General features: G+C 39.4%; 1 protein-coding gene across 1 annotated transcript in view; it reads left to right on the forward strand.

Moving 5' to 3' along the window:
* ROBO2 (roundabout guidance receptor 2) overlaps positions 1-27,665 on the forward strand; it is an 882,996-nt gene that overhangs the window by 440,790 nt on the left and 414,541 nt on the right. The gene's annotated exons all lie outside the window — the stretch shown is intronic.

Below are 27,665 nucleotides of genomic sequence, written 5' to 3' on the forward strand. Positions count from 1 at the left end.
GCGTGGGTGTGGAGCGCAGTGGTTTAGTCCACACCCCGCAGCCTCCCTTCCCCAGGCAGCCTCGGGAGCCGCGCTCATTCTCCTCCCTCTCGCTGCCAGCCGGTGTGTCCGCGGCGGCAGGAGGCGGAGGCGGCGGGAGAGGAGGGGAGGAGACAGGAGAGGAGGCGGCGAGAGGAGCGGCGGAACCGCCGGGGCGCGCCCGGATAGAGTGTTGGCGGGGGAGCGCCCCGCCTCCCCGCTCCCCGCCGCCCAACCGCTGCGGCACAAGCAGCGGCACGCGCGGGGTCCTGCCTCAACAGTTTCCCGGTCGCTTGAGGAGGAGGGAGGTGGTTAGGGGACACGGCTTTTGCTTTTTTTTTTTTCCATTTTTTTTCTTTTTTTTTTTTTTTTTGAGGGGATGCTGAGAAAGCAAGCCGTTCCCCTCCCGTGTAGCACATTGCCTGGGCGTTCCTATTATGGAAGTTAAGTGAGAAACTCTGCAGCTTGAACTGATTTGGGGAGAGAAAGGGAGAGAAAAGGGTAGGGGGAGGGCGAGAGGAAAGCAAGATAGCCGAACCAAGCCAATGGTTTTCCTGCAAAGTGCCGGGAAGTTTGTGGAGCACTTTCTAGGAATCAGGTCCTTTCTCAGAGTCTCTCCTTGTCTTCCGAAGAAAGAGCTTGCTTTTGGATTGCCATGGATCCTAAAGAGAGTCTTAGACACACTTGAATAATTCCTCTGCTCGGGCTGGATTGGTGGGAATTTAGGAAGGAGCGTGTGTGCAAAGCAGAAGCCTCCGGAGCTCACTCGCTGCTCTAATCTGTATGGATCTAAAAGTGTCACATTCAAGACCTTTGCATCAGCAGCTTTTGATTTCAAGATTTCCCTTTCCACTTTAAGTAGCTGCTAGGAAACTGCAAACTTTTGGACCTACCTCTTACTGGCTTTGGATTTTTTTTTTTCTTTCTTTTTTTTTTTTTTTGTTTTTTGATCTCTGTGGAATTAGTCTCGCAAGCAATCGGGATTGCTTTTACTATGTCAAAATGGGTCTGCTGACGCCACTCCTGCTCTTCGGATTTGCATTTTTTCAAGTCTATGGTAAGTTCTCTTATTTTAGACATGTCATTTCTGTGCAGAAATCCCCTTCATCTGAATCTGATTTTGGACAGCACATGGACGGCATTATAAGCTTTAACGCTACAGAGCCTTAAGTTTGTCCCTGATATAAAAATGGTATTTGGGGAGGGAGGGGTCAGAAGAGGGAGAATATATGTTTTCAATAAGCAGTCCTTCCCGTCTGCTAACTTAATGGGAAAGCAGCTTATGAATGGAAGAATGTCAGCTTGAGGTGGCGAGGAGAGAGTAAAAACTACCGTGTTAAATCTTTTATTGGGGGGGGGTGGGAAGCGGGAACGCGAAAGGAAAGGCAGGGAGCTGTCGTAGCTGGTATTACTTTGCCGCCTTCTATTGTTAAACTTTTCCACCGGGAGAGCCAGCTGATGAAATAAATAGGTTAGCCCTGCCTCGGCTCCAGGTGAGGCGAACTGGCGGATTTCCAGAGTCCCTCAACGCCTGGTTCGGCGCTGGCGAGCGGCAGGAAGGGAAGGAGGGAGGGAGGGAGGGAGGCGGGCTGGGGGCGCGGGGCGGCGGCAGCGCGGCACGACCACCCCCCTCCACCCCCGCCGTGCCGGGCAGGTGGGGCGGGGGGTCTTCCCACCGTGTTCCCCCTCGTTCCGGGCTTTCCAGAGGGAGTGTTTTCATGAAGCTCAGCAGCCTCTGGGGAAAGAGTGGGTTTCCTCACGCCCCCCCTCCCTCCCCCTTTGGGTCTGCTCTGCAGCGTTTCTTGCGGTTTTCGAGTTTAAGTAACGGCTGGGGAGCTGTAAATGATCATCATCTCGGGGAAGTACGGTTTAGCAGGGCGAGAACTTCAGTGCAAGGGTAAATTGCCTTTCAAAGTAGGGGTGGGCGCTGTGCTGCCGCGCAGACGGTGGATGCGCTGCAGCAGTTCAAGCACAAGACTAGGAGCGAGCATCCAATTCTCCAGGAGCCTGTGCTGGCAGCAGTGCTCCTAGGATTGAGTATTTGCAACTCTAAGCAGTCCTTTAGACTTGAGGTGAATTTAATGACTGGGACCCTGGCTGGTTTTGCATGTCTGTCAGAGAAAACTTTGTCTCAGGAAGCTGCTCCCAGCATTTACTGTACAGCCCCCAGGCGAGGGCTCTGGGTTTATTGTTTGCAGTCACAGGCAGCTTTGGGTGGTTCTCCACCACCCCCTAGCAAGAAAGGAGGCAGAATAGGTGAGAAGAAGGAGACATTCAAGTACAGTTTTACATTGGTTCCGTAATATGCTCTGCAGTTTAATGTTCAGTAAGGAAATTTCTGTGTAATTTGTGTACGTGCTACACAGTTGGAAGTTCTAACTGTGAAAGGGTTTAATAGAACATTTGTGGCAATCAGTGTGGTCATAGTTTTATGTTTACTCTGTTTTTCTTGCTGTAACATAAGATCCTTAACTTTACGGCCACCGATATGGGAGATAGCTTTGTATACAAACTGCAAACATCAGGCTGTAGAAATGTAATTATTAGTAAGTGTTTAAAATTGTATGTAGCTAGAAGGAATACAATTAAAGTGCTCAGTGGAAGTGACAGAGTGAATCAGAGGAGCTTGGTGTTACAGAATGTAATTAATGTACCAGGCTGTTTGGAGATATATGAAACAAATGCAATTAACCAGCTTGCTGGAACAACAGGAGCAAGACATAATTTATTCGAGTTTTTTCATGGGGAACACAAGTAGAACCTTTGTTCTGGTTTAGCCTTATAGGATGGGGGGGACACACACAGGTGAAGCAGGCAGCTAATTTAGAGCTGGACCATTAGATAAAAAAATGCCAAGCAGCTGCCTGGAATAGATGTGATCCTCCCCTTTTGTGGGAAGATATTGCAAGAGACTGTCAAGTTTGCCTACATTAACAACTCTCTGAAATAAATAAATAAAGAGCCTTGTGGATAGCACATCATGACCAAGTAGAGATAAGCTGTTATTGTCGAAATGACTAACAAGTAGCTTTGAAGAAATACTGGCAGGCAAGCTTGGCAAGCAGTGCTTTTGTCTCTTTAGAAGCATAGTAATTACGATCACATCTTAGGGTGACATATACCACTAGTTGCTTTGAAAAGATCTATATCAACATTAGCACGATTTGTAATGCTTTAGTTTAAGAAAAAAAAAAAGCCCAAACTTAAGAGACGACTTGTTTAAGAGCTCCTTGGTTTGTTTTCTGTGTTTGAAAGTTACCTTTTAGTGCCTTTCTGCTTTTTACAGATTTTTGTTGTTGGGTTTGGTTATTTTTTTTATTTGATCCCTTGGCATGAGGTCCAGACACAGGCACTGTAGCATTTGAGGCGTGTTGACCATGCTTTTCCTTGTGAAGTTAGTTTTGTTTACTGATATGGGTCAAAATGATAATATTTTCCTTCTGCAGTTATTTTCGCTGCCAATCCTCTTATGACACCTGAAAATTGCAAAGCTCAATGAAAGTGGCAGAAAATATGTGATACTTACATACACATATGTAGATTTTATTTGGTTTATTATTGTGCTTTTGATTTTCCTGCAATGCTGCCCATGTTCCTGCTGTCTGTTCAGGGAACAATTTTAATTTTCTTTTATTGGAGCTATCAATCTTGGTTGCAGTTCTTGGGAGAAAAAAACCCAAACAAAAAAATCAAACACATCAAAAAACCCCAAACAACAAAACACCCCAAAACCCCCCAAAACAGTAAAACACCCCACTGATAGATTCTGTACCACCAAATGGAATGGAGTTAAAAGACTCCATGGGTTATTTTTTTACTAGTGTTCAGTTGATTCTTCTTTCATTGTTGTGTGTTTTGGTTATCTTTCTTCCAATCATTAATAAAACTTAAAAGGAAAAGTATTAACAAAGTTCACAACTTCTGTGAGCACAGGTTTTAGTGGGACAAATTCTGCCTTGGTAGGACTCAGAAGTGCTTTCAATGAAAATGATAACCTTTTATGTCAGAGCTGGCTTTTAGCCATAGTCCCTTGAAAACTGCAGGTGTGATACTCTTGGATGGGTGATGGTGTTAAAGATACATGAGAATAATTCTGTAAAACCAGCATTTTATCTCCATATTAATATATATCAAAAGTACATATTTTCTTACTGAAAAGTATGCATTTGAGATGGTAGAGTGGCTAAAGCATCCTGTATTTATTTATCTTTTTTTTTTTTTAATTTATTTCTTCATGCCAATGAGCTACACATCTGTGGCCTTGTGCTGGTCCCTTTTGCCTGTTGGAGAACATGGCTTACATATAAAGCTAGAGTATATTCTTCCAGTGGGTATTTGAGCTGACAGGGTCCTGATCTCTCATGTGAGTTTTGCTGTTGATGGATAACCTTTGCTTCTGTGGAATGTGTGCATTTTAATGCATTGAGAGGAAAATTCTGAAGTGGAGAGTTTGCAGCTTTATTTCCTTGAGCTTGTTCTTCCATAAGATCCAATTCTGCAGAGTATTTGTTTCCATATCCCATCCATAATCTCACTGAAATTAATAAGAATTTAAACATGTGTTCCAAGTTAATCATATGTTTTAAAACTTTGCTGAGTAGGGATGACTTTATGCCCATAATGAATAACTTTGCTGAATTAGTCTTAAGATTTTGCTTTCTTTACTTCCTGTCTGGTAAGTTGTTATTGCAACAACATATATTTATGTGCTGAAGATAGGCAATGTACTTTCAGAGATGGGTATGTTTGAGAACTATTGTGAAAATCCAAATAATTTGGTTTGTGTCTTTGCTAATTTGTAACTCTGCAAGAGGTCTGATACCCCACAAATCTTTCAGAAACATTGGACATGGGGAATTTAAAACTTTTGTGTGAGTTGCACTTACTATGGTAGTCCTTCCCTTAGGAACTTTCTGCGATGATGAGATTGATGGTGCTCAAGGAAAGTAAGTTTTAGCAATGCAGGCTAAAGATGTGTAACCTTTAAAGCAGACAAAAGGATTTAAGTACATTTTTAAGGAGGCGTAAAAAGCATCAAGGAGATGTGCCAAAAATGTGATGAGAGGAAATAGAGGCTTTGGCTAGTCTGTCCAGTCAACTCTCTTTCCAGGAGCTGCTTTTCCATAGCGATGTGGGCTCCTAGCTCTGGACTCAAGATGTGCTCTGTCCGCTCCTGAACCATTTAGTGGAAATTACTAAAGAGTATGGAATGGCTTTTTAGCCATTTGCTACCCTTGAATTGCTATTCAAATATTGATCTGGGCTAAATAGATTGCTAACAGGTTCTGTACATTCTGTTTCAGCCACCTAAGAGGAACACTGCTGTCAGGTTTTATCTGTTATCTCAGCTGGCATGGCAGAGGTTGCTCTTCCTGTGGCTACCATCTGGCTCACCACCTCTCCTATCAACCTTGTGGAGGATATTTAGTAATCATATTGATGCTGTTTCTTGCCAAGAGACTCAGTTGCTGGTGTGCTTTTTCTACATTTCTATAGAGATCCCTTTATTTTGCAAGAAGAAGAAGAAGAAGCCATAAGAAAACAAGTATTTTCTCTTGCCAAATAAATAAACGTGTTGGCTTTTTGGTTCTGACCGAACAGAAATTTCTTACATGTAACTGCTGAGTTTTTACAGAATGCTTATTGTTACCTGAGGTTTCCTGCACTTACAGGGTATGGAATCTGATCTTAGGTCACTACTTGTCTGAGAATCTTTAGGACAGCTTTTATGCAGGGTAGTCATGGGGACTGTTAGTTATGAGACCTTTGCAAAATAATTGTATAGAAATCAAGATTTGTGGATGTATATTTTTGTCTCACCATTTTTACTCTCACACCTGAGTTCTACTATGTAGTGCAAATTGTGAACTCTCTGCCCTTGAAGTCACATGTTCAGAAATAAGATTGAGTTGTTAATGTTATCCTCACCTCAAGCCTTTTCCTTAACAAAATAACTGCTAATCATCCGTGGTTAATAATTTTTGTTGTTATAGTGGATAATTAAACAGACCCCGTTAATTTAGGTCCTGATTCTGCACCTCTGAAATCTGTTCACAGTTTTGCTGTTGAGACCTTTGTGTGGAAGGCTGTGAAAGCAGATGGTGATATCTTGACTTACTGTAAGTCAAGGCTCCCATCTTAGTTCAGGTAATGTAATCCTGCTGCAAGAGGAAGCTGGTTTGTTGCTACATCCCTCCGTGGAGACAGCTCCCAAATACCAGAGGGTACAAGTGCATGTTGATGCCTCAGTTCTGCTTAGTCCTTACTTGTTCCTATATGTCTCTCTTTACTAGTGCAGAGTACCCCTTTGTAACCAAAAATGGGCTTCTTGTGCTGGGTTGTGTGTGTAAAGATATGCGTTCTTGATATTTTTTCAAGCCAGAAGTTCCTGAAGTAAGAAATGGCTTTTTAATTCCGTCTCTGCAGCTTACCTTGGCTTTGCTGCCATGGAAGAGATCCAAGATGTGCTCTTAATTTTATTAAAATAACAACCTTTCTCAATAAATACATGAACAACAATAGACAAACTAACCAGTAGTACTCATGTAATAACCTGCTGATGCATATATTGAGCCACTGTGCTTTGGTGGCCAGACCTGAGATTCATCTCTGGGTTATGGACAAATGTGATGTGAGGATATTAATCTAAACAATGTCCTGGCAGAAGTATCTTCGGTGTGTGCATTGAACTTGAAGTTCTATACCACTCTTCCCCAGCTAAACTAACTGACCAAGAGTTATTATCTGCAGATCCCTGAGTTAATACACCTGTTGAACTGGGTTTTGAGAGAACTTTCTGCCTGTGTACCAGAGAGGTTGGCAAACATTCTTCCTTGTTTGTCTTGCTGTTTCTACCAGGACACACTGTGTCTTTGTCTTGCTGATAACTGAAGGTCACCATTCTCTGATGGTTCCAGTGTGTATTTTGTAACCCATCGAGACTGTGTGCATACAGGTGCTACTGCACACTTTTCATGCCATTATTTGTCCTAGTTGTGGAGAGACTCAGTCAACTCTATGTGAATGATGACTGGAAAAACACAAGGTGTTTTCAGATTCATTCCTCATCATTTGCAGGTGCTCATTGTTTAAGACACTATTCAAAGCTTGATTTGGAGCAACCTTAATGGTATGTGATATCTGCTTGCGTGTTTACCCTTGTCCTTACACATAAAAACTCTTCCAGAGACCAGCACTGAAAAGGTTGGAAGCTGCTGCTTCACCCCATGGTGTCAGAAAAAGAGAGAAAACCCAAAATATGTTTCCCAAAATAATGACGATTCCTCCTGCTTTTAGTGAGTCTTCATTGTACCCCTTCACTTCCAGCAGAGTTCTTCAGTCTGAAGAATGTCCTTCAGTGAAGGACAGTGGTCTGCCACTGTACTATTTCATACTTTGTTATAATTTACTTTTATTTTCTCTCGTCACTGTTTCTGAGATTAACTCGGAGAACAGTTTATTTGGTCTGATACATGGAAATGAACTGGTAGGATGAGTGGGGGTGCCAGGAGCTGTGTGGTCTCACTCATTAGAGTTTACCTGGATGATTGTGCCACCATGTCCATTGCAGCATATATGGTCTTTTCATTTGTATTTCTTTGTATTTGTATTTTCATTGTGTCGTGTGCCAAGGTGAGAAGAGCATCTCTCTAATGTGCTTGTCATAAATGCAGATTGGACAAATAAGTAAAGAATAAATGGCCAGCAGCAAGTTGTAAAACACAGTCAGCTGTAGTTCACTTCTATTAATCACTTGCCATTGATTGCAAGAGAAACTGAGGAGAAAAAATTTAACCTTTTCAAACCAAAATGTCAGGTAACTAACATCAGTCAGCTTGTTTCTCATTCATAGAGAATGGAGGGACTGTTCATGCCAGGGTACCAAAGATATTTTTTTACTGTTGTGAAAATATCAGGAGTTAAGAAGTAGTTATAGGAAGTATTTTAATGCTGTAATTGTGGGATCTCAAGCTGTCATTCTGTGCAGTTTCAAAGGTCCACATGTCCCATAGCCCACATGACTTCATCCTGGCAAAAGGAGTGGTCAGTTTTAACAGTGTGTGTTTTATCCCAAAGAGAACTCTGTAACTAAAGGATGGACAACAGTGTCTTTCCTGTCAGCATTAGGAAAAATTCAAATGACATAGCAAAGCTGTTGGAGTAAGAGCTAGTTAGAAAAGGTGTGTTTTTCTCACCTGTATTTCCTTTTCGTATTCAACTTCTTTGGGATTGTCACTCCATAGTGAAGGCTGCAGAAAAAGGATCTGTGGGCATATCTTCCTTCTCACTTTTCAGAGGTGAAATCTCACCTGGTGCTCGTTGCATTATGTCACCTTTGAGAGCTGGAGGTGCTTATTGGTCCTGCATGTACAGTAGCACTGCCCTGCTCTGACAGTTCTCTGGAGAGAGAAATAGCACTGTAAGCTGGGAGTAGAAGTGGGATAGTAGCCTGATTCCAGGTCCATGGCTTGATGGATTAGAGGGCTACCCCTCTTTGAAGCATGAAGGGGGAGAGAGAGACTGTCAGAGGAGCTGGGCTGAAGAGCACGTGGCTGGGTTAGGAATGAGGAATGAACAGGGCAGCAAAGCACTACTGTCATGCTTAACATGGTAGTGCTGATCCCTGAAAACTTCAGGGTTCCTTTATACACAGTATGTTTAGGCTTTTATCATTGCTATGTCATTTCTGCATCACTTACCCATGAAGAGAATAAGCTTTTTTGTTTAACTGTTTTAATCCAGATTTGTTTGGAGTGGCTGCAAGAAAACACTAAATTGTAATTTGATGCACTGAACTAAGGTCTTTGCTGGTTTTAACCTGATACACTGCAGAAGTGGTGTGATAGATTGGCCGGGAGGTTTTGTATACACATTTTTACAATATGTAGAAAGAATTCAGTGGACTAACTAAAACAGTTGTTTTATGTCAAGGCAACAGCTACTAAACGAAGGACTTTCAAGGGAAAAAAAATAACTATCAGAAGTACTGGAGGCTGCATTTTACCCTTGATCTGTTGCGTCTGTTCTGTTACCAAACTGGATTTTAAATTATAAAGCTTTGATTTTAAGCTAGTCCATGTGATTTGTCTATTCAAATTTATGTCTGAATAACAAACTCCCGTGTTTTCTTTTCTTTTTCTTGAATTTGTTTCATCATCTTAAACTGTACATTGTGGTCTTTGCCTAATGAGACCAGACAGTTTATTCCGTAAGATCAAGTCCTGTCTATGGGATAAAATCCATGCATTTGTAATAGGAAGATCCTGTGATAAAATTGTCTTTTAGTGCTATTGTCTTTAAATATCTAGAAGAGTAATTTTCTGTGAGTGTACATCTAACTTAAAAAAACCCCCAAACCAAACAACCTATGTAGAGAAACCATTAGAAGTGTGTATAGATATAATTAAAGAAAATAACTTTTGAAATTGTAAGAAATATAATTTATCTCTCTGGAGGGAAAACTCAAAACAATACTAGGAACCATTAGAACACTGAATTAAAGGAAAATGAAATGTGTGACAAGTAGACAAACATAATTTAATATGAATGAGTGTAAAACAGAACTATTTATTATTATTATTTACTGAATCTTTTTTGACAACTGCTCAATTTGGAATGAAATGCAAGAGAACATATGTCTGGCTTTGTATGACCCCAAATTTCTCTGTTCTCCCTTTCAGTAGACAACATGCCTTTTTCCCCTAAGTGATTTTTGGTTGCTAGGAGAAGTGCAATAGTCTGTCCTGCTCTTACCCAGCAGTAAAACCGAAAAGAGTATTGAGATAAAGAGAGGGGCAAGGCACAGTATTGGGCATGAATCACAAGTTGTCTCTAGTGTGTCCACTTTGTTGCCACTTTTTCTTTGAAAACTTTTGTTTTTGCTATTGGTGTTTCTTTTCAGCTCATCTCTCAAAGCCATTCAGAAAGTAAAAAAAAAAAAATGTGCTGTTGAGAGTCCTCTCAGAGGAACAAAAAGAGGAGGGGGAGACTTAGAGACTTATTCATGGGGCCACAGTGGTAGCAGTGCACAACTCAATGAATAGCTTCAGTCAGCTGCTGTTAAAACTGGATGATTGATACCTTCTGGTTTTTGCTAGGGCTAGAAAAGTAGGCAGAAAGTCTTCACAGTGGTCCTGCCAGTCTTAGTGCAAGATACTAGAGTTGGTTGCAAACTATTTCAAACTTCAGTATATTCACTATTCCTGAAGTATTCGGGGAGTAATGTTGCAAACATGCTACTCTTGCTTTGGTTTGTGAAACCCTTTATTCACTTTCTAAATGGTGCTTTTTCAATTAACTGTGGACTGTGGTGAGAATCCCTTGATCATCACTTCCTATAATGCTCTAAAAGCAGGCTTACCCAAATGTCATTGGCTACTTTTAAACCTTTGCAGTTAGAAATGGTTTTGTGTGGCTAGATGGTGTAACAGGTATGAGTGATTAGACAATATTGTCTATAGTGATAGACTGTTGAAATCATGAGAGTTATGACAGATTTCACTCGAAATTGGTCACAGAATGAATGTATAGACAATATATTCTTTCTTCCAGTGCTTAATGAAACAGCCTAATGAGCAGTCTTAAAGCAATGATTATATCTCTCAAGAAAGACTGCTGAAGAGGTCATGTGTGTGAATCCTGTGAATGAGGAAAGAGAGCACGTGACTACAGAGAGCTGTGATTTGGGCTGTCCCAACAGATGACTGCCTGCAAACAGAGCAGGCCTCTGCATTATTCCTTAGCAGTAGTAAGTGCTGAGTGGCAAAAGGTCTCATTACCAGCTTAGGATATCATGTTGACTCAATTTAGCAACATGCAGATAATAGAGAAATTCAGTGATGATGTACTTGGAAAAATAGTGCAGCAACTTGTAATGATTGTTATTCCAATTGGATCTTAACAGGTTTCACCCATATTTTCAAGGCTATTGGGTGACCTGGCAGTACTGGATTCAATCCCAGTGTAATTTAATGGAATCTGTGTCTGTTTAGGTCAGGGTTGAATTTGCCCAAGGGGAAAGATGGAGATGTAAGAGTTGTAAGTTAGAGCCAGTTCCCTGTAATTTATCTTAAGAGCTGCTAATGGGGGTGGGAGTGTGTGTGGTATTCTTTTGTGTGTGGTGTTTTTTTTCTTCCTGTTCCACAGAGACTTCAGGAGTAATTTAAGCACCATCCACAGTACAACTGAGTTTTCGGTTACTTCCATGAAAGCTGCAAGTGCTGAGACCAAGAATTTTCCCTCATAAATTACAGCAGATGTTGCCTCAATCATTTTTTAGTGTTAGCCCTGGTGCACTGTTGTCTTTCTTCCTGCTGAGTCCTCTTTCCTGCTGAGAACTGCAGGGGAAAGCAGACATGGTGTTGTCACTGCACGTGGATGTGGGTTGGCATATTCAGATTAACTGTTAACATGTTAATATAAAGGATGTATAAAGGTATCACTCAGGAACTTCTCATGGCAGAAGGTGTAGTGAGTTTGGTCTCTAAGAGCACAGCTGATGGTGGGATAGGTGTGTAATTGTTAATAGTGGAAGGGAAGGAGGGAAGAAGGGCTGACTTCAACTCTTTTTGCTGTTGCTGCTGCATCTGTTTACCTGACAATTAAAAACAAGGCATCTTTTTAGGTCCAGGAGGATGAGAATGGTAGAATCATGGAACATTAAATCTGTCTTCTAGTAATAATTTTCCTCCCTGTTGCTTGATAGTCCTACCACACTGCATTATAAAGGAAAAAAGAGGTAAAAGGGAATTCAGCACTGCTGGGTTTGGGACAGGGGCTGGTGGGGAGCAGGGACTGCTGCAGTGAAACACTGAGCTATGCCTGTCCTTCCTCATCCTTTCCCTCTGTCCTAACCTGTGTGTTTCTGGGAGTCTAAATATGCTAGGGAAGGAGTCAGGATAGAAGTGGTAGCTGTGAACCTGTCTTGAATAGGAGGAAACCCCTTGTTGCATGGTGATATTCAGCTGTATATCTTTCCTGTTCTTGCGTTTCCCTCTTCATTCCACTTAACTTGCTGAATGAAGGATTGTTCTCCAGAGAACTCATCTGTCCTCCAGAGGCCAGTTCATTTGTAGAATAAACTTCTTTCAGATTAACTAATATAGATCTATTTAAATAAGGAGCAGCTTATAGCCAAGATAATGAAATGGAAAAGGAAGAAAGGCAGGTTTGGGTGCATTTTTCCTGTCATGATATGAAACAAATTTATGGCAGTTTCTTAAACTTTCTTTCTCCCCTCCTGTTAAATCTGTTTCCTAGTTTTGCTATAATGAAAGATGGGAGTATCTTGCTTGTCAAGTTTCAAATATGAAATCTCCTTGCTGTCGATGCTTCGCGTTTCTAATTCTAGAACTTCCTCTGCGTAGGCCAGAAAATGAGAAACTCCTTTGCTTACTACACAGAAAGTACTGAAGTTGAAACTTTTAGATTTATTCTGGGCTGTGGAGAAAAATGTGCTCTTGTGTTTACAGGTTTTTGTTCCCTGTGCTGTTTGTCTGCTACTTCTGCCCATGTTCCACGTTTCATTCCTGTCACTTGCCTCCTTGTATTTCACAGCTGAAGACTTTGTTCTATCTTGTTTTCTTGTAAGTTGATTTAGTTCCCAGCTTTTTTTCCTGTTCTCTTGATTCTTCTCTGGCTGGTTTAGGTTGCTATTTTCTAACTAAGTTGCTTGAATATGAAGAATGAAAGGACTGAAATAATAGGAAGAGTTGGGGGGAAAGCAGTGTTGGTGAGAGAGCTACTATTATAAGTAACTATCCCTTGGCAGGATTACTTGGTGAATTCTGTGTGAGTGGATAAAGTTCTATGGAGGTGTAATCTTCTGCCAGGCCTAGCAAGTGCCTTGAGGAAAATAAAATAAATGTAAAAAGTTTACAGGTGTAAGCCATATTTTGTGTGAAGTTGGAAAGAGACACCTTCCTGGATATTTAGCCATGTCTTAAATCTACCTTTCAGTTTTGAAGCACGTTTCCACTTCTATCTATAAACGTAGATAACTATGTTTATAAGTGATTTTTTAAGTTTTCTGTTCTCACAAGTGGTTGAACTTTATCCATTTATAAAATACCCAGACATAGATAGGCAATCAACTTGAAGTATCTAAGCTGATTTTTTTAATGTTCTAAAAGTTATAAACAGAACATTAATGTTAAAAGGCGAGAGATACTGGGTAGCATAAACTGGATAGTAATGACATTCAGTGACATTACTGTACTGATACAAGTGTTGAAATCATTGATATTTGACTGTTATGTGCATATAATCTATATGTGCTATCTGTGTACAAGAGAAGAGAAGATCCCATCCTGCTGTACAGCTTCCCCAGGAGGGAAAGTGGAGGGGCAGGCATTGATCTCTCCTCTCCAGTGATCAGTGACAGCACCCAAGGAATGACCTGAAGTTGTGTGGGGAGGTTTAGGTTGGATATCAGGAGAAGGTTTTTTGCCCAGAGGGTGACTGGGCACTGGAACAGCCTCTCCACGGCAGTGGTCACAGCACCAAGCCTGACAGAGTTCCAGGAGAGTTTGGATGATACTCTCAGGCACATTCTTAGTGATGGTCCTGTGCAGGGCCAGAATTTGGGCTTTGATGGTTCTTGTGGGTCCCTTCCAACTCAGCATATTCTGTGATTCTGTTATAATGCAGTTCATACTATACATAAATGTTGTAGGAGAACTCTCTTAACTTACTAGGTCAGCTGGGTCAAATACTTTCTAGGTGAAAGTTTGTTGTTTTGGGGGATTTTTTTCTAATTCCCAGTTGATCTTAGTTTTACTGATGAACAAATGTTATTATTTGTAGTGTAATGTACGTGAAATCCTGACTCAGCAGAAAATACTGGGAATTTTGTCATCAGCATCAGCGGGGCCACAACTTTGTTTTTGGAGTGGCTGGCAATGTGGGAGGCAAGTGCTGGGAAGGAAGTGTAGTTAGCAGCTTGAGAAAGAAGTCTGTAACACCATGAAAACTGAATTATTTTGTCTTCAAATGGAGGCTGGCTGTTTACTTACAGAAAGCACTTTTAGCTGTGTCTGCCCTGAGGACTAAAATGTTCATTATTAGGGCAGCCACAAATCTATTTCAAAACCAATTTGTAATAAATTTGCAAATTAGAAAGGCAGATGCATTATTTGGCAACAAATTTCCTTCATGCCTCTTAGCATTTGTGACCAGGTGTCTCGGTGTCTTACTAGACTGCTTGGTGTTCCCAGAGCAGTGATGAGGATGGAAGAAATTCTGACACTCTTTGGATGAAGAGTTATAACTCATTTGATTAATTATGTTATTATAAGTATAATAAATTTCATAACTCTCCTGAATACAGGAGTTATCAGGCATTTGAAGGGGATAGAATCATAGAATCATTAAGGTTGGAAAAGACCTCCAAGGTGAGTTAGTCCAATCTCTGACCAATAACCATTCTGTCACCTAGACCATGGCACTGAGTACCACAGCCAGTAGTTTCTTGAACACCTCCAGGAATGGTGACTCCACCACTTCCCTGGGCAGCCCCTTCCAATGTTTAACAGCCCTTCCAGTGAAGACATTGTTCATCCTGTGCACTGGGTACCTGCAGAGGAAACACATTCTCTAATATTCTATGCTGAATGTGCAGAAGGCTTTTCAGATCATAGTTGATTTGCATATATTAAAGCTCCTTTAATAAATTGGTATGAATTGGTTGCATATGCATGTGATATAAATAAAACCTAACTGGATGTTATAAGAAATAAATCAGCCAGTGATTTTAATGCATGTATTCTTGGTAAAATTGTCTTGGAAAGCTATAAATAGATATTGCTTATTACTTTCACTTGCATTTATTTTTGCTTTAAATGGAAAATGAAACTATTATTAACAGACTTTAAAATCACTTGGAGGGTGTTTACTGAGATAATTTTGAGGAAAAGAATGCATATACTTCTGAAAATATTTTTTAATGGTGTCTTAGTGTTGGGACAAGTAAATAAATTATGAGTACAAATGACTAAAGATTTTTCTTTCATGTCTTCAAGAAAAATTAGGTACAGGGTTTACAAGCACTTGTCCAAGTGCTATGAGTCACTTTTTAGTGGGAAAAGCCATATAGAAGAGGAAAAAAAATAATAAAAATCAGAGTAGCCGTTTTGATAAATATCGAAGTAAAGGAAACATAATAGAAAAATAAATAACCATCTTACAGACATGTCATTATCTTCTTTTACTCCTTTCCAAATATGTCAAAATCAGCAAAAATACTGCTGTAGTTTCAGTAACATCTTCTTTGAAGTAGGTCTTGCTTGTTTTGTTTTACTTTTCCAGTAACGGAAGAGCTTTTGTTCTGTAAGGATTTTTGGAAGCTTCACTTGCTGCCAGTAAATACAGCACCAATAGGATAGGAGATCAGTCCATAAAGTGTTTGGGGAATATATACATAATATAATGGAGGTGCCACTGGCTCTTATTCCCCTTCCCCCTCTTGGGAGAAAACAGATACGTGTGCTTCAGAATCCTTCCCTTGACGAAATGAGGTGGACAATGATGATAGGGCTGGCAGCATGGCTGCCTCTTTGATAGACCAAGCATTTGGAGCTTTTATAGAAATATTGGTAACACCCAGTATTCCCACCATCTGGCACTTCTTGCTCACTCCTGTGAGGTGCTTTGGAGGTGAGTGAGATGTGCTTCCTAAGAAGTTCAGTGTGATGGAATTCAGAATATTGAGACTTGGGAGATTCCTTTATTATATAAGTGGTGAACAAAAGCAGTAAGGAGAGAGCAGTACAGCTGCTGATTTCTTGTACTCTACAGAGTTGTAACTTTTGCCTGCACAAGCAGAGATTCATAGTGTACCTTACAATATATGTTTAGGTTTATTTTTAATCTTTCAAGTGGTCGGAGCAGTTGGACTAACTTTGCAATAGAAACATCAGAATACCTGCAAACTAGATAGTTGGAAGGATTAATGAAAAAAATCATTCTGCTAAGTTAAATTTCATCTTAGCCTCAGTATAACTAGCTTCTCCTTTCAAGCAAAGAAGTTATTTATTTCCAACACAATGCAGGGTACAATTTCATGCCTAGAGATCCAAATAAGAACACAGACCAAGCAAATAAATCTCCTCAGACAGAGAATAGATTTCAAAGTCCCTTCAAAATATATTGTGAGATTTCCATGCCTGCAAATAATAGACCTTTGGTTTTGTTAAAAACTTGTAGTGAACGGAATGAAATTTCTGTATAATAAATCTTAATTGCAATTCTGAGAGCTGTTACGTAGCCAACACAAAGGATCTTTTGGGCCACAAACAAACTAGGCATCTGAACAATATAAAATTAAAATCCACTGAATGTTTATTTGTTTTTATATTGTGAATTAGAGTGTGCAAGCCTTGACAGTTTGTAGCCAAACTAGACCAGTGTGTAGGGACACTATTGTAGCCTGTTCAGTAGCTGGACATGCACTTAGAGTAATGCGAAAACACAAAGTGTTAAAAGAAGAATCACTGATATATCTCAAAACCAGCACTGAAAACACCAAGTAGAGGATGACAAATCTTGACTCTGCTTGCATTCCATTCATTGGAAGGCCTCTTTAAATTAAAGGTACAGGTAAGACTTGATGTCTTAACTCTATATTCTCCATGAACTGTTGGGTCCCAAGTTATGATAAAACACTGATAAGTCTTCTGAAGTTGGCTTATTATGGCCCATGTATTGATGACATACCTTGGATTCCATGGGCTTGGATTCTCTAGGCATATCCTATGAAATTTGTTTGCTCTGTGCAAAGATTTATGGATTGTGAACTCCACCAGCTCTATCACAAGAGGGTCCCATACGTGAAGAAGGCAATTGTCCACTTGTGCATTGGAGTGAGTTCACCATGTGTGTGTAAAACAGACTGTCTCCTCTGTCAGACTCTGTCTCCTTTTGCAATCTTCCTAATTAGATCTTGGTCAAAACCATGAGGAGTACTGTGGGCTCTAAACTGACAAAACTGTGTGATGTTCTTGCACAGGGTTTGCCTGAGTGTTGAATGACACATTGGTAGGGATGACACAGCAGGAATGCTGGTTTCATAAATTTGGGTGGAATTTGTCTGTAATTTAAATTACAGACAGCTCTTGTCTCTTGTGAGAATATTCTTTTGAGGAATTATTTTAATTCTTTCATTCGCTAATCTTTGTTCCTTCATTTACTGTTTCATTCTATTGTGTGTGTGTGTTTCAAAATGCCTTTCAATTCAAGCAGCTCTTGGGTGAGTGGAAATCTGATGTCACTTATTAGTGTTATTTGTAAGCTAGAAGTGATCTCCTAATTTGAGGAATTTCAATTATCATCATGCCTCGTATTGATTAGGTTTTGTTATTTTAGGGCAACTGGCCACCTTTGCAAACCATAATAGGACTGTTGAGACTCAGCCACTGATGAAATGGCACAAACCTTTTTCTTCTATACATGAGATAGAAACCTTACAGTTTTGAGGGTAAAAATGTAATCTGCAAGATACAATTTTAAAAATGAAAGAGTGAGGTTTATATTTATGGCTGGATTGTTGGATCAAGTGGTGGCCTTTCACCTCTAAGGCAACAGCTTAAATTAATCCTTAGATGCTAAGTTAATTGAGATAAATGGTTTTACCTCTGTCCCTGGTGTAAAGTAGTCCATATTACAAAATTGCCATACATCTGTTTGTGCAAACTTGGTATAATTGGCATTCTCTTAGGAATGAATTGACATCGAAACTGGACTATTTCTTATTGCTTAGGAAAGTGTTCCATCTAGGTCAGGGTAAATGTCATTGTCGGGGCTGTGAAGGAAATCTGCTCCTGCCTCTTTTAATAATCCATAGCTCACAGATTTGTCAAAACTGTTTTAAGTGCTATAGCTATTCTTTTAAATAAAATAAGCCCCTTTTGGAGTAGAGAGAGTAAATCAGTATGAGACTGGGCCTTATTTTCTTACATCTGGTTGGAATTCGGATGCTTAGAGATGTTAAAATTACCTAACTTACCACTTGCTCATGACAGACTTCCAGGATCCTCTTTTGAACTTCATGAAAGAGGGATGTGTGGAGAGAAATATAACTTAATGTAGACTACATTATATTTACTAAGGACTAGGTTGAATTTGAGTGAAGGAAAGCATCTGGCTTTCCTTCCCCATTTTCCTTGGAGGATCTGTAGGAATTGCAATTCATTCTCTCTTCTATTATTGTGAGGGTTTATCAAATTTCTTTTTATATGAAGAACTTGAAAAGTACTTTACGTAGTAATCTTTTGTTCATTTTTATAACATATAAAGACTTACAATTATAAAGGAATCAGAAAAACTACCTCGTGTCCATAGCAGGATTTTATATAAGGAGTTAGCATAGATGTCTTAAATCAGTAAATTTTGGGCTACGTATTAGGTCAAATTTAAATATAATTTTCAAAGAATGCACCTTCTGTTTCAGTAACAGGTGTCTGGGTGAACAGGAGGGGACGAGAGACAATTGGGAAGAAAAAAACCTTTTCCCCCATTTTCATAATCCTCAAAAAAACATGGAATGAACTGTCTTATCATTATATTCATGCTAGTTAGTTACTGTGATTTCTAAAGATAGTAGATGGATAGAAATCTGTGATAAAATTCCTTAGATGGGCAGCTTTAGTGAAACAGGCATCTCATGTGGTCTTTTGCTGTGTCATGTGCAGAACTTACTGGCAGGAATGGGAGATGTGAGCTGTTGTAAGCCTTAAGTAGCTAAAAGGGATTAACTTTGCACAGAGGATTTACTAATGAAGACATTGCACTTAGACACACAGAAGGAAAGGAAAGTGAATTGTTGATCCAGAAATTATCCACTCGTCCTAAATGTGGTTGGTTTTTTTTCATTCTACTTGCAAATTTAGTCTATTGTATAAATGTAATTGGATCTTATTCTCATATGGTGTTTTCATGCTTTTGTAGTAGTTTCATAATAACTGGCAGTCAGTAAGATACCGGTATATAATTTGTTTTCAAAAGGATGATGCAGGTGATTCTAATCTTCTCTGGGATTTGTTGGGGGGGGAAAAAGGACTTCTTTTTTTTTTTTAATTGAATACTCTTACTTTGCATCTGTTCTGTAAACAACCCTTAGCTTTTTAGCTGGAGGCCAGGTGAGCATGATCAAGGCTTCAAAAGGGAACAAATCAAAGCCCAAGTGATAAAAAGATTCTCTACTGACCTGCAGGAAGGCGTGGTGACAACTGGTTTCGTGGTCAGTCTGTCTCTGAATACTGACTTTTGGGTAATTATTAATTGTGAAGGGCAGGAGGAGCTGCACATGGCTGGGTAACCCCTTTCATCACATTTTGTTTTTTTCTTGGAAGATTCATAGTCTTGTTAGAACACATTAACTTTGTAGGCTGAGATTAAGCAGGTACCAAAAAGTGAAGAAACGTGCCTGTCGCCTTGGATTCCTTCTCTCGCTTTCTTATCATATCAGCTGCAGCTTCTGTAGTGAAATGGGTGTCCTTGATCTATATTTCATATGCATCTTTACTGCAGAGGGTTGAAGCAGATTTTAAGATATTTTAGACTTACTCACTTTTTGTGCTTTTTAAAATATTCTGTTTGCTACTTGTTTTACTATGTGTTTATACATGTGCACATCCACATACTAAACTGAAGTTATTAAATTAGGTGTTGTAATACAGGTGTTCTATTCTACTTTTAGGAGAAAATAGAAGTGTTATTTGTAACGAAGGGTCCTGTTTTTATCAGATCCAATATAATAGTGAGCAGTCATTTGAGAAGTAGGTTTCAAATAAGGAACAGTAAAGCTATTGCTCTGGCAACCAGAGTATGTTCTCTAGAACTGTGTAAGCTCCTAAGGACTGGTGTGTGTGTCATTCCAAAAGAAGTTTATCCAAGCTTTCCAGTATATAATAAAACTTTGCTCTCACAAATTATTAATGCTGGTCTTATGCACTTTTTAATATACATTGTATGTGCTTTCTTTTATAAATTATTACTATAGATTATTTGTTTTGTAGATTATCCCTGTTACTTAGCTCAGTGCAAGTTCTCAGACATTACTATATATGATTAATTTTTGTAAAAAAATCACTAAGGTGTGGCTGGGTCACAGCAAGCTATCCCCTTGTTTATCTACCATGAGACAAAAGACAATGTATTTTGGAAAGGGAAAAAATGGGGCAAGCACTTTGAGTTGTTCCCAGCCTCTAAGTGTTTGTGGCTTGTTGACTTCCTGAGGTGCTGTCTTTGTGGTTAACTTCTCCTGTGAATTTAGCCTGTTGTTTGGTTTTGGTGTTTTTTAGCCCAGTGCTTATTTACTCTTTGCTTTTTGAGGTTTTTCTTAGTAGAAGTAACGGAATCATTCCAGCAAACCATTTCCTGCAGTATTAGCTGGTATCTCTCCACAGATCAGTTCTCTGGCCCAGTGTTATTAAAAAGTACTGACAGAACTAAAGAAATCACTAGAGATGTGGGTTTTTTTTCTTGCTACATTCAAATGAAGGAATATTAAATAACAAACATAAGCTTGGCACCTGTTGAGCAAGGCACCCAAACAGGCTTAAAAGTGCACTCAGTTCTGAAGTTTATTGCACCACCACAGTGATTTTCTCTAAAAAGGCAGTGATATGATCATTTGCGGTAGTTGCATTGATATTGATGTTAACCTTTAGCATAGCTGATAAGCTGACTTTCTTTTGGCAGGCATCACTAATAGGAGGCTCTGTGCTGTCCTGAATAATTTTCCTCACAATTAGCAGCATTGATCGTGGAGGTGTAGCAGCAGCTGAAGCTCCTTGAGGCAATCAGTGAGGGAGACTCACACTTGAACCAGGAGTCAGTTGTTCTCAGTTGGCCATTATAGCAGTCCCTTTTTTCTAGTCCTTGTTTGTTGATTCTTAAAAGCAGTTTATTCCTCATGCTTAGATATATTTCTCACACTTCCAAGGCAAGCAGTGAAAGGCAAGGCTCACCAAAGCTGTTCTGTGTAAGATCATCTCTATTTGGTAAGTCATTCTGGATGTGAAGATAACCTGTAAATTATTTTTGTATAGAGACACAATGTCCTGATATCTCAAATATAATAAAAACTATGGTGGAATTATTTTTGTTTGGTGGTAGAGTGAGGGAAAGGTCGAAATAATTTCCAGTCGAAAAGCTGCCTTTATCCAATTTTCAATTAATATTGATTAATACTAATTAAATGGGCTCCAGGAGAGGCTTTACATACCTCTTCTGCCTAAATGGGTCATTTTTATGGAAGTTAGAAAAATTTCCCTGTGCTTTTTAGTGCAGACATCTCACCTACTGAACACACTTCAAAGCAAAAGATTGATACTGGTGTGGGGGAATAGACTGGAGAGAAGAGAGTACCGTGTGAGAGACCATCTTGTGTTAAATGCACATCTTCATATGACTCTTGGTTTGAGTCTTTCTTCATTACCTTTGTTATCTAGTGTAGGAATTGGTGATGGTTCGTTTTTACAAAAATCCACTCTTGAGTTTTGGTGAAAAACATAATCTTTCTTACAGCCATTTGAACTTGTATCTGGCTTTCTGTTGGCTCAAATTATTTTCTTCATTGTGCTATTAAGAAGGGATTCATCAGGTGGGCCAGTATTGCTGTTCTTAAACTTCCATGGGGTGTGGTAGAACAATATGGAAGATTTAAAAGAAGGGATAAGAACAGATCAAAAGTGCAAAGGTGGTTTACAGTCACTGAGTGCCTGGGAGACTGTGCTAGCACTTGCCCTCCAGCTCTCCTCCTCTGTTATGAGGAGAGCTGGAGGAAGCAGTGATGAGGACAGCAGTCTTTCAGTGCATAGCATTTGCTGGGCCTTATTTGTCTTTAAGGGGTCATCTCAGATGACAGCAGACTCTATTTGTTGGTTTTTAATCAACTTGTTTAATGTCAAGGATGCTTGAAATGTAATTGGATGACCATTTTTTTGTTTGTTTGTTTGAGAAACAGCAGGCAGGCAGCAAAGCAACATTTGACTTTTCTGATAAAGGTGACAGGAACACAATGTGCAGTCCTGTAAGTAAATATAAATCACAGAGTCCCTGTAAATACTCCATTATTGATGGTGCTCTTGGTCTTTCTAGTGGCTCCTGCATTCTGAGATGTGGTGGGAGGCACTGCAGTTGTGTTCACAACACACAGCAAAGGCCTTGTCTGAAGTTAAGCCTCCTCTGACAAAGTGTGGGAAGCATCTTAGATTGCTAGTTTTTAACCAAGCTACAATGTAAAGTGAAGTGATGCTGTTTGGTTATCCACTCCTATTGAACTCAGTTGTGAAACTTAAAATTGATTCTAGTATAAGAAAAGAGCAATTATTTCCCGAGTAACCGTATCAGTAAATAAAATAAGCGTCTTGCTTATTCTATGTGATAATAATTGTTATATTATTCTATAGATTTTGGGAATTATAGGCATATAACACATAGATCCTGACTGAATGCTAACTTGATTTGGGGTATAAACCCTGCTCTGAGAAATTATGGACCTTAATTTTTGAATCAGCCTGCATGTCTTTATCAATATTCTCAATATGCTTCCAGACTTACCACATAATGATTACTTTAAAGCAAATAAACTGTTTGCTTTTGGCATTTTAGGAAACAAAGTCTTGCTTATCCAGTGATGGAATTGTGTGTCCATGTGTGTGTATGTGCATATATAATGTGAAAAATAAAGATCATGAATTGATATAGACATTAAATGGACTTTAGCATTTCTGAAGTTATAAATTGGTTAAGGTATTGTAGTATTAAAACCTGGTACTCTGGGAATTTCCATGTGATACATGCAGAATTAGTTTGAAATTATGAAACAGTTTGTGACTGAAGTAACATCAGAAAAATAAGCTTGGCAAAGTGAAATTGCCCCTCAGTGGCCCTGGAAACATGGAGCTTCCAGGCATTCTGGGAGGACAGAGGGTAAAACTCCAACAGAGCAGATCAAGAGCTTGCAGGTAAATGTTGGCTACGGGTGTGCAGTGGCATAGCAGGAGGATGGTGACATGGGTCACACATTATTGTAAGCCATCTGTGCACGCAGGGGACAGGTCAGGAAGACACTTCAGTAAGCTGACAATACTATTTGTTACACGGGATTTTTGTCAGGGGATCTCAACATGTTTCACAAAGGAGTTGTGCCAACATCTGTGTTTTAAAAACAGAAAAACTGAGGTAAAGGGTGAGTGAAATATCTGCCACATATCACAGTGATGGTAGAGTCTGGAGCTGAACTCATATCTCCTGTGTTCAGGAGCACACGTGGGTGCTGGACTGGCATCTGTACCCCCAAAATGAATTTGGCTTGGAAAGAATTTATTAGCATGGAATCCAAGCAAATAAATGTGTTGTCATCCACAGGGAAAAGAAAGGGAAGACTGAAATAACAGAGAATGCTGTTGTGTAGCTCCCACTGTGTTTAGCTGTCCTAATATATGATATCCTGTCTCAGAGTGACAGAACTTTTTGTCCCTCTGATCCATCTGGTAACAAATCTGTGTGTATGGGGCTATTTAACAAATATCAACATTTGGTTTTATCCTAATTCAACATTCTTTCTGTGAGGAAGTGTCCAGCTTACCTGAACACAAGTAAGATTAATGAAAACATTTACCTAATGCCAGTTTAAGTTTGAAAATACTTCCTGGGGAGAACTTGAAAGGAAAATAATATCTATGATGTTCAAGGAAGGTTTAGTTTCCAGAACAGCAGAAAAATGAAGATCCAGTTCCTGTTGCTCAGTAAATGCTGCTTGCTTTGTTTTTTTTGTTAGGGGAAGACTCACATGTTCAATTTTAGGGCACAGTTTAGCTTGTTTTATTGTATTTTAATGTAGCCTTTGAAAATCGCCAGTACCAGCTTTGCTTCGAAAGACCACATTCTTCAGAGTGTGATAATACTCCTTCCTTTAAGGAAGCAGCAAGAGGAAGAAGCAAAGACTATATATGTGTGAATTTAGTCCAGATGAAAATGATTTTGGTAAAGATAATCTTAAATGGAGAATTTTACACTAAAATAGGCAAGAAAATTATGATTTGGGCTTTCAGATCTGAACCTAGTGAAGTTACACAGTTACCAATACAAAGGGACCTCAGGAAGTTCGTAATATGGTTGAGAAGGAAAATGGGTTGTAATCCAGAAATAATCAATTATCAAACATATGCATCAAGGGATAAGATTGCCAGAGTCCTCTAAGAGGCATTTTTGTACTCACATTTAGTACAGTGTCCCCTGCACGTGTTTAAGATACCTGTGTCTAGAGAGCCACTGAGGATACACAACATAAGGGATGAGTGGTGTGGCTTAGTAGAGCATTTTTGGGAATGACAAGGCATTACATCAGCTGTGCAAGAGAACAGAGTGAAGCTGAAACTGCACTGGAATGTAAATTTTGTGCCAGCTTTCTGCAGATGGGGGCATTTAGCTTTTTAACTTGCAGTTCTAGGTCTCATGATTTAAAACCATGTCAGCAAAGTGGAGACAACTCAGAGGCGATGACAAGAGATTAGTGAGAACTTGGAAGAAGTTTTATGAGCAACTGAAAGGGGAGGTATGACAGAGGAGATAAAAAAAGAATCAGGAGAGCTGTTGTGAATGTTTTTTCCCTCATCTTTTACATGTTTCTTCCTCTTCCCAGTCAAAATACTTTAGATGAAAGTTATAATTTAAAAAATGTCTGTAGCTTACAAAAATCATTTAGCATTACAGCCAATTTAATTCAACCTTGAAAATAAAATTGGAAGTAACATAGTAAGGCATGGAAATGTGTCTGTAATTGTTAAAATGGGGAGTTGTAATGATGACAAGTCTTTGGGAAGTGTAACAGAATGTGGCTCAACTGGATGTGATGTACTGGCATTATGCATGTGACATTGTATTCAGTGTGGAACCCTCTTTCTGGTACAAGAATGGGAAGTACCTGCCTTTAAAGTAATTTAAAAGTTGATTGAATAAAGCTGGAGATCACTCTGCAGCTAAAAGGTGCTTAATAGATAGTAAAACATTCGGACTTCCATAATCATCCTCAATTGTTTATGTGCAGACAAATCCACTGTATCTTCAAACATTATTTTAGGACTGGTCTTTCAGGCATTTAATACTGAGAACAATGTTGTGTTGTAATGTGGTGATTGTAGACTCTGAGGAAGATGGAGATGATGAAAAGGCCATGAAGAAACAGGAAGAAGTTTGCAAAGCATTGGCCTGGTTTGTCCTGATTATTTTGAGAGAGAAGAAAGGGAGTGGGTTTATTTTGTTTGGTTTTTAACCCTCCCCTCTCCATGCTCCAATAAGAGTAGATGAATTCCTAACCATGAAGGCCCATCTGTAGCTACACAAATGAAACACGAAGTACAGACTTTGATAAAGCGTTTTGAGGTGTAACCTGGTCACCTGCAGCTGTTCTGGAGGGAACTCTTTGGCCCATGTGCAGCTTCCTACAACTGCAGCAGGTTGGTGGTTTCCCACTCTCTTTAAGCATGATAATGAAGTAGATGATGGATGTAGGGTTTAATGTAGCAGTACAAGTTTTAGAGGGCTAAAATTTGGAAATTATCTGACTCCATTAGCTCTGTATGATGTACTAATGAATGTGCCTCTCACTATGGGGAAAACCAGCATTTGTATATAATTTGTTTTATAACTGTAGTGGAAAAGTCAAATCTAGTAGTTCATAATGTATGGAGGAGGAAGGTAAAGAAAGGGAAGAGTTGGGGGGAAATACTTTAGGAATCAATTTTATTAAAAAATTGCAAGTGGTTATAAAACAACTGCATTAAGACATTTTTATATTACTGGTACACAATGATTTGTATTTTTATTTTATAAGAATAATGATAAAACCTTCATGTTGTACTTATTTCAGTTTTTTACCCCTTTTCTTAATGCTAGGTAACTGGAGTGCTGATTTTTTTTTAACAATTAATTTGTGTGATACAAGAGATGGCTTGCAATTAACACCAATGTGAGACAATTCAAGATAATAGTGCACAGTGGCATTGCAACACTGAAAAACTGAGATGAAAATACTTAGGTGATGCCCTTCCAAGAGAGACCATTTTCCCCCACAGAACTGAAATCTAATTAAACAGATTTCTTTACTCCACATGAATAATAATAAAAAAAAATAGTAATTAAAAAAAATGTTCAGAACACCCATGCAGGCATGGGAGGACTGAGGGAGCTGCATGGTTAATGTGAAGTAGAAGTAAAGGAGTCTTTCATTATTCATGGGTTAATGACAGTTAAGAGCAAGCTGCAGTGTTTTGATAAATGAGAGATGTAAAATGCTGGTGTGAAGCAGTCAAAGTAGAAGACAAGACTCAACCAAGCTCCTCAATGAAAATGCTAATTCCACATGATAAATCCTTTCTTTTTTTTTTTTTTTTCTGTCAACATGAATATTAAGTAACTTCCCTTCCAGGGTCACTGGGAAGTTGTAACTGTTTTACTTCAGGTTCCCCTACCCTGAAACACAGAGCCTGACCTTAGCTCTCAGAATGACCCTTATTTTTGTTTCTGCCCCTTTGAACTATGGCTGTTATTCCTCTCGTTCTGGAGGGGGAAGGCAAATGTTGGGACAAGCAGTCAGTGGCAATTACTGATACACCAGGAATAGGTTTTTGTCAACTGCTTTGTAAGTGCCAAAGAGGCTCAGCTTGGGAAGGGCTCCCTATTGCTGGTGTGAACCTGGGCTCACCTTCCTTTAAGTAAGGCATTACCTTAAGCTGGTTTTCTCTGTCATTTCACAGGAGTGGCTATGAGTCTTGCATTTGTCACATTTGTGTGATTTACAGTGAATACTTAGTCTTGAAAGCTTGTCTTTAGAGGCCTAGTACTCTATATCATATATGATAAGTATTATACTGCCTAGTGTGATGCAACCACTTCCATGTGGAAGTTCTCTCTCTGTTCCATTTCAGCTTTCTCTATATGCTAATGCAGGCTTAAAGGTAAGAGACACAGTATGTTAGTTGTCATGTACACAGAGGCTTATTAATCACTTTGATTTAAAAACTGAATTTCATTTTTATGGTGTTTGTGTTTTTTACCCAAAGATTTGTCATTGAAAGACTTGGTGATGTTTGGATGACAGTTTTTTTGCCTTTTCATGGGAAACAAGGCTAGTAAAGCATTAAAAATAGAGATTGAAGGCTTTTGAGGTAGGACATACTCCCTTTACCTTTGTAAGGAAAAGAAATAAGCCCTGGTTTCACAACTCAGTCCTTGATGTAGTTCTTCATGGTGTGCTGAGTAAATCTGTAGCATAAAGATATTATTAAATCAATACAGGCATGGCTATTATAAAAACTGATTTAAAAGATGGCTGTGCCCTGTGGATGCATTCCAGATAATAACTTGACCCTCTCTTTCCTCTGTACTGTCCCTCAGTGACCTCCGCCACCTGCATACACTTTTGTTGCATTCCTCTCAGCTCTTAATCGTGCATTAGCACCAACTGTTTCTTTGCTGTAGAGGAGGCAGCAGATGTGGCACTGAGGCTTCATGGGATTTTTTGACTCCTGTTAATGGTTAGACACACTGCCCCTCTTCTTTTCTTGTGGACATCTACAGTATCTCCATATTGAGCCAGCTTAGAGTGTCTGCTCTGGAGCGTGGAAGTCTCTCAGGGTATGGCACAG

Source organism: Manacus vitellinus, unplaced genomic scaffold, assembly GCF_001715985.3.
Source record: "Manacus vitellinus isolate BGI_N305 unplaced genomic scaffold, ASM171598v3 scaffold_34_pilon, whole genome shotgun sequence".
NCBI lineage: Eukaryota > Metazoa > Chordata > Aves > Passeriformes > Pipridae > Manacus > Manacus vitellinus.